The sequence below is a fragment of the Cyprinus carpio genome, unplaced genomic scaffold (genome assembly GCF_018340385.1).
Source record: "Cyprinus carpio isolate SPL01 unplaced genomic scaffold, ASM1834038v1 S000000560, whole genome shotgun sequence".
NCBI classification, from domain to species: Eukaryota; Metazoa; Chordata; class Actinopteri; order Cypriniformes; family Cyprinidae; genus Cyprinus; species Cyprinus carpio.
In genome coordinates, this window is record NW_024873296.1 from 1 (window position 1) to 6,834 (window position 6,834).

The window sequence follows — 6,834 nt, forward strand, 5'->3', positions numbered from 1 at the left end:
TCTGCAACGTCACCGAGCCTCGCCCCGATCGGCCCGACGGTGGCTCTGCTGCGGCGGGAGAGTACGGCATCGCTCGTAACTCCCAAACGGGTTCGTCGCAGAGCCACGTGCCTCATGTCATCGGAATCCTTGGCTCGAGCCGAACGAGAGGCAGGTCTCGAATTGGCAGGTCGCTCTGGCGAAATTTTCGGCTATTTTGGATTTTGTCGAAAACCTTCTTTTGCAAACCGGCACCAGGTATTTGGCCCAGTCCGAACCAAAGCAGCACAGAAAGATTCTCTGGAGTCTGACGGTCAATAATCATCCAAAAAAAGTGGAAATTTCCATCCACCTTGGCGAGGGGGGCCCTCAAAACGTTCGAAGGTCGTGTGGCCCAGGTTGCTAAAATGGCTGTAACTCCAGAGAGGAATGAGATCACTTCACCCAAATCGGCACGCCTATGCACGGGCTCAGTCTGTGGTCAGGAGAAAAAAGGGTGCTGCGTCTGGCCACTTGGTGGCGCTGCAAGCTGAAAAAAAATGAAAAGGAAATGAAACTGCACAACCAAACAGACATGAAAACAGCTACAGCTCGGCAGCAGTCAGTCCGATCGACTTGAAAAGTGAGGTCTGTGAGAAATTTGAACCCACCAGGGGCCGATTTTTCAAGAGCGCAAGTGACTTTTTTTTTTTTTTTTTTTTTTTTTTAACCCATACCAAGCATAGGCTCGCATTCTGAACAGCTCTCTGGATCATTGAGAACGCCGAAAAGTAAGCCAGAACAAACGCTTTGTATAAAAAAAGATCAGGAGAAAAAACCCATCTGCTTTTTTTTCAACCAGCAATTTTCAGGGGAGAGCGCGAACGCAGTCCCCCACTACCATAAATTATGCAGTCGAGATTCCCACATTTTGGGGAATTCGCAGGGGTCAGCACGGCCGGAGTGCAATGGACGAGCCTCGCCCTGGGTGAACCGCCTTCTTTGATCATGGTGTCTCCCCTGCCAGGTAAGTATGAAGGCCCAGGCGGCCAGTCAGAGGTACCATTTCCGTCTCTACCGTCCTCATCAACGGTGAACCCCCGCCCCTAGCAAAGGAAGGACGGCTGCCTTCCGTTACTGGCCTGCAAACTGCCAAGCGTTGGCACGAGCCGACGCTTCCCAACCCTGGTTTTAGATCAGTGTTTCCCAATCCGCGTTCCTGGAGGCCCCCCAACACTGCATGAATGTGTTCTATGTCACCTTAATCAAACACACCTGATTCAGATCATCAGCTCATTAGTAGAGACTCGAAGATCTGAATCGGGTGTCTCAGACAAAGGGTCTCATATGTTTTAGATGACTCCCTTTAACCAAACACACCTGACTCGATGCATCAGCTCGTTAGTGAAAGACTCCAAGACCTCAGGTGGATGCATCCGAGGAGAACTCTCATGAAAAACAGCAAACCACGGCATCTGCAAGAGCAGACCTCAGGGGGAGCCAAGACAAAGCCCTCATTCCTTTTTCTGTTATTCATCACAATAAGCAGCAATCCCTGAAAAGGGAAGCACACCGCTCCTGGAGACACTGCAATACCAGGCCGATGCGTGGAGTGGACAGAGCAAGCCCCGGCTCCAGCTCCGTGATCCAAAAATCAATTTAATATGTAGTCCCCGGGTAGGGGACGTATCAGATATTAAACTGATAAGAACAGATACTACACTTGATCTTAGCCAAAAGGCCGAGAAGCGATGCTGCAATGGTGCAGCGGGGAGGAAGCGGGACATGGCCACGCCCATCGCGGCTTTGGTAAGTCAGGGAGACCTGAAACGCTGGGGGACGGTAGGACCCTCCCCCGTCTGCAACGTCACCGAGCCTCGCCCCGATCGGCCCGACGGTGGCTCTGCTGCGGCGGAGAGTACGGCATCGCTCGTAACTCCCAAACGGTTTCGTCGGAGGGGAGTGTGGCTCATGTCATCGGAATCCTTGGCTCGAGCCGAACGAGAGGCAGGTCTCGAATTGGCAGGTCGCTCTGGCGAAATTTTCGGCTATTTTGGATTTTGTCGAAAACCTTCTTTTGCAAACCGGGTATTTTGGATTTTGTCGAAAACCTTCTTTTGCAGCAACACAGAAAGATTCTCTGGAGTCTGACGGTCAATAATCATCCAAAAAAAGTGGAAATTTCCATCCACCTTGGCGAGGGGCCCTCAAAACGTTCGAAGGTCGTGTGGCCCAGGTTGCTAAAATGGCTGTAACTCCAGAGAGGAATGAGATCACTTCACCCAAATCGGCACGCCTATGCGCGGGCTCAGTCTGTGGTCAGGAGAAAAAAAGGGTGCTGTGACTGGCCACTTGGTGGCGCTGTAAGGTGAAAAAAAAAATGAAAAGGAAATGAAAAAGGACAACCAAACAATCATGAAAACAGCTACAGCTCGGCAGCAGTCAGTCCGATCGACTTGAAAAGTGAGGTCTGTGAGAAATTTGAACCCACCAGGGGCCGATTTTTCAAGAGCGCAAGTGACTTTTTTTTTTTTTTTACACACGCACAACCCATACCAAACACTCACAGCATTAGCATTCTGAACAGCTCTCTGGATCATTGAGAACCCGAAAAGTAAGCCAGAACAAACGCTTTGTATAAAAAAAGATCAGGAGAAAAAACCCATCTGCTTTTTTCAACCAGCACTTTCAGGGGAGAGCGCGAACGCAGTCCCCCACTACCATAAATTATGCAGTCGAGATTCCCACATTTGGGGAATTCGCAGGGGTCAGCACGGCCGGAGTGCAATGGACGAGCCTCGCCCTGGGTGAACCGCCTTCTTGATCATGGTGTCTCCCCTGCCAGGTAAGTATGAAGGCCCAGGCGGCCAGTCAGAGGTACCATTTCCGTCTCTACCGTCCTCATCAACGGTGAACCCCCCGCCCCTAGCAAAGGAAGGACGGCTGCCTTCCGTTACTGGCCTGCAAACTGCCAAGCGTTGGCACGAGCCGACGCTTCCCAACCCTGGTTTTAGATCAGTGTTTCCCAATCCGCGTTCCTGGAGGCCCCGCCAACCCTGCATGAATGTGTTCTATGTCACCTTAATCAAACACACCTGATTCAGATCATCAGCTCATTAGTAGAGACTCGAAGATCTGAATCGGGTGTCTCAGACAAAGGGTCTCATATGTTTTAGATGACTCCCTTTAACCAAACACACCTGACTCGATGCATCAGCTCGTTAGTGAGTGACTCCAAGACCTCAGGTGGATGCATCCGAGGAGAACTCTCAATAAAACAGCAACCACGGCATCTGCAAGAGCAGACCTCAGGGGGAGCCAAGACAAAGCCCTCATTCCTTTTTCTGTTATTCATCACAATAAGCAGCAATCCCTGAAAAGGGAAGCACACCGTTCCTGGAAACACTGCAATACCAGGCCGATGCGTGGAGTGGACAGAGCAAGCCCCGGCTCCAGCTCCGTGATCCAAAAATCAATTTTAATATGTAGTCCCCGGGTAGGGGACGTATCAGATATTAAAACTGATAAGAACAGATACTACACTTGATCTTAGCCAAAAGGCCGAAAAGCGATGCTGTGATCTTAGCCAAAAGGCCGAAAAGCGATGCTGCTAAGACGCAGCGGGGAGGAAGACCTGAAACGCTGGGGGATGGTAGGACCCCAAACCGTCTGAAAACAGCTCAGCTCGGCAGCAGTCGTCCGAGTCGACTTGAAAAGTCTCTGTGAGAAATTTGAAACCAGGGGCCGATTTTTCAAGAGCGCAAGTAAAACAGCTCACAGCATTCTGAACAGCTCTCTGGATCATTGAGAACCCGAAAAGTAAGCCAGAACAAACGCTTTGTATAAAAAAAGATCAGGAGAAAAAACCCATCTGCTTTTTTTCAACCAGCACTTTCAGGGGAGAGCGCGAACGCAGTCCCCCACTACCATAAATTATGCAGTCGAGATTCCCACATTTGGGGAATTCGCAGGGGTCAGCACGGCCGGAGTGCAATGGACGAGCCTCCGCCCTGGGTGAACCGCCTTCTTGATCGTGGTGTCTCCCCTGCCAGGTAAGTATGAAGGCCCAGGCGGCCAGTCAGAGGTACCATTTCCGTCTCTACCGTCCTCATCAACGGTGAACCCCCGCCCCTAGCAAAGGAAGGACGGCTGCCTTCCGTTACTGGCCTGCAAACTGCCAAGCGTTGGCACGAGCCGACGCTTCCCAACCCTGGTTTTAGATCAGTGTTTCCCAATCCGCGTTCCTGGAGGCCCCCCCAACACTGCATGAATGTGTTTCTATGTCACCTTAATCAAACGCACCTGATTCAGATCATCAGCTCATTAGTAGAGACTCGAAGATCTGAATCGGGTGTCTCAGACAAAGGGTCTCATATGTTTTAGATGACTCCCTTTAACCAAACACACCTGACTCGATGCATCAGCTCGTTAGTGAAAGACTCCAAGACCTCAGGTGGATGCATCCGAGGAGAACTCTCAATGAAACAGCAACCACGGCATCTGCAAGAGCAGACCTCAGGGGGAGCCAAGACAAAGCCCTCATTCCTTTTTCTGTTATTCATCACAATAAGCAGCAATCCCTGAAAAGGGAAGCACACCGCTCCTGGAGACACTGCAATACCAGGCCGATGCGTGGAGTGGACAGAGCAAGCCCCGGCTCCAGCTCCGTGATCCAAAAATCAATTTAATATGTAGTCCCCGGTAGGGGACGTATCAGATATTTAAACTGATAAGAACAGATACTACACTTGATCTTAGCCAAAAGGCCGAGAAGCGATGCTGCAATGGTGCAGCGGGGAGGAAGCGGGACATGGCCACGCCCATCGCGGCTTTGGTAAGTCAGGGAGACCTGAAACGCTGGGGGACGGTAGGACCCTCCCCCGTCTGCAACGTCACCGAGCCTCGCCCCGATCGGCCCGACGGTGGCTCTGCTGCGGCGGAGAGTACGGCATCGCTCGTAACTCCCAAACGGTTCGTCGCAGAGCCACGTGCCTCATGTCATCGGAATCCTTGGCTCGAGCCGAACGAGAGGCAGGTCTCGAATTGGCAGGTCGCTCTGGCGAAATTTTCGGCTATTTTGGATTTTGTCGAAAACCTTCTTTTGCAAACCGGCACCAGGTATTTGGCCCAGTCCGAACCAAAGCAGCACAGAAAGATTCTCTGGAGTCTGACGGTCAATAATCATCCAAAAATAGTGGAAATTTCCATCCACCTTGGCGAGGGGCCCTCAAAACGTTCGAAGGTCGTGTGGCCCAGGTTGCTAAAATGGCTGTAACTCCAGAGAGGAATGAGATCACTTCACCCAAATCGGCACGCCTATGCGCGGGCTCAGTCTGTGGTCAGGAGAAAAAAGGGTGCTGTGACTGGCCACTTGGTGGCGCTGTAAGGTGAAAAAAAAAATGAAAAGGAAATGAAAAAGGACAACCAAACAATCATGAAAACAGCTACAGCTCGGCAGCAGTCAGTCCGATCGACTTGAAAAGTGAGGTCTGTGAGAAATTTGAACCCACCAGGGGCCGATTTTTCAAGAGCGCAAGTGACTTTTTTTTTTTTTTTTTACACACGCACAACCCATACCAAAGCATAGCGGAACAGCATTCTGAACAGCTCTCTGGATCATTGAGAACCCGAAAAGTAAGCCAGAACAAACGCTTTGTATAAAAAAAAGATCAGGAGAAAAAAAAAACCCATCTGCTTTTTTTCAACCAGCACTTTCAGGGGAGAGCGCGGAACGCAGTCCCCCGCTACCATAAATTATGCAGTCGAGATTTCCCACATTTGGGGAGTTCGCAGGGGTCAGCACGGCCGGAGTGCAATGGACGAGCCTCGCCCTGGGTGAACCGCCTTCTTGATCGTGGTGTCTCCCCTGCCAGGTAAGTATGAAGGCCCAGGCGGCCAGTCAGAGGTACCATTTCCGTCTCTACCGTCCTCATCAACGGTGAACCCCCCGCCCCTAGCAAAGGAAGGACGGCTGCCTTCCGTTACTGGCCTGCAAACTGCCAAGCGTTGGCACGAGCCGACGCTTCCCAACCCTGGTTTTAGATCAGTGTTTCCCATCCGCGTTCCTGGAGGCCCCCCAACACTGCATGAATGTGTTCTATGTCACCTTAATCAAACACACCTGATTCAGATCATCAGCTCATTAGTAGAGACTCGAAGATCTGAATCGGGTGTCTCAGACAAAGGGTCTCATATGTTTTTAGATGACTCCCTTTAACCAAACACACCTGACTCGATGCATCAGCTCGTTAGTGAAAGACTCCAAGACCTCAGGTGGATGCATCCGAGGAGAACTCTCAATAAAACAGCAACCACGGCATCTGCAAGAGCAGACCTCAGGGGGAGCCAAGACAAAGCCCTCATTCCTTTTTCTGTTATTCATCACAATAAGCAGCAATCCCTGAAAAGGGAAGCACACCGCTCCTGGAGACACTGCAATACCAGGGCCGAATGCGTGGAGTGGACAAGAGCAAGCCCCGGCTCCAGCTCCGTGATCCAAAAATCAATTTAATATGTAGTCCCCGGGTAGGGGACGTATCAGATATTAAACTGATAAGAACAGATACTACACTTGATCTTAGCCAAAAGGCCGAGAAGCGATGCTGCAATGGTGCAGCGGGGAGGAAGCGGGACATGGCCACGCCCATCGCGGCTTTGGTAAGTCGGGGAGACCTGAAACGCTGGGGGACGGTAGGACCCTCCCCCGTCTGCAACGTCACCGAGCCTCGCCCCGATCGGCCCGACGGTGGCTCTGCTGCGGCGGAGAGTACGGCATCGCTCGTAACTCCCAAACGGTTCGTCGCAGAGCCACGTGCCTCATGTCATCGGAATCCTTGGCTCGAGCCGAACGAGAGGCAGCACAGAAAGATTCTCTGG

At 51.5% G+C, this 6,834-nt stretch overlaps 8 non-coding genes across 8 annotated transcripts; all 8 read right to left on the bottom strand.

The window, feature by feature from the left end:
* Positions 1-827: 827 nt before the first annotated feature.
* Positions 828-993, bottom strand: LOC122143003. Its single transcript, XR_006158920.1, has one exon. It is a non-coding gene; the product is annotated as a U1 spliceosomal RNA (small nuclear RNA).
* A 527-nt stretch (positions 994-1,520) lies between these two features.
* On the bottom strand, positions 1,521-1,711 carry LOC122143004. The gene has a single exon (XR_006158921.1). It is a non-coding gene; the product is annotated as a U2 spliceosomal RNA (small nuclear RNA).
* A 936-nt stretch (positions 1,712-2,647) lies between these two features.
* Positions 2,648-2,811, bottom strand: LOC122142997. Its single transcript, XR_006158914.1, has one exon. It is a non-coding gene; the product is annotated as a U1 spliceosomal RNA (small nuclear RNA).
* Positions 2,812-3,338: 527 nt separating this feature from the next.
* LOC122143000 lies at positions 3,339-3,531 on the bottom strand. The gene has a single exon (XR_006158917.1). It is a non-coding gene; the product is annotated as a U2 spliceosomal RNA (small nuclear RNA).
* Positions 3,532-3,853: 322 nt separating this feature from the next.
* Positions 3,854-4,018, bottom strand: LOC122143001. Its single transcript, XR_006158918.1, has one exon. It is a non-coding gene; the product is annotated as a U1 spliceosomal RNA (small nuclear RNA).
* Positions 4,019-4,545: 527 nt separating this feature from the next.
* LOC122142998 lies at positions 4,546-4,736 on the bottom strand. The gene has a single exon (XR_006158915.1). It is a non-coding gene; the product is annotated as a U2 spliceosomal RNA (small nuclear RNA).
* A 937-nt stretch (positions 4,737-5,673) lies between these two features.
* On the bottom strand, positions 5,674-5,839 carry LOC122143002. Its single transcript, XR_006158919.1, has one exon. It is a non-coding gene; the product is annotated as a U1 spliceosomal RNA (small nuclear RNA).
* Positions 5,840-6,363: 524 nt separating this feature from the next.
* LOC122142999 lies at positions 6,364-6,559 on the bottom strand. Its single transcript, XR_006158916.1, has one exon. It is a non-coding gene; the product is annotated as a U2 spliceosomal RNA (small nuclear RNA).
* Positions 6,560-6,834: the final 275 nt, after the last annotated feature.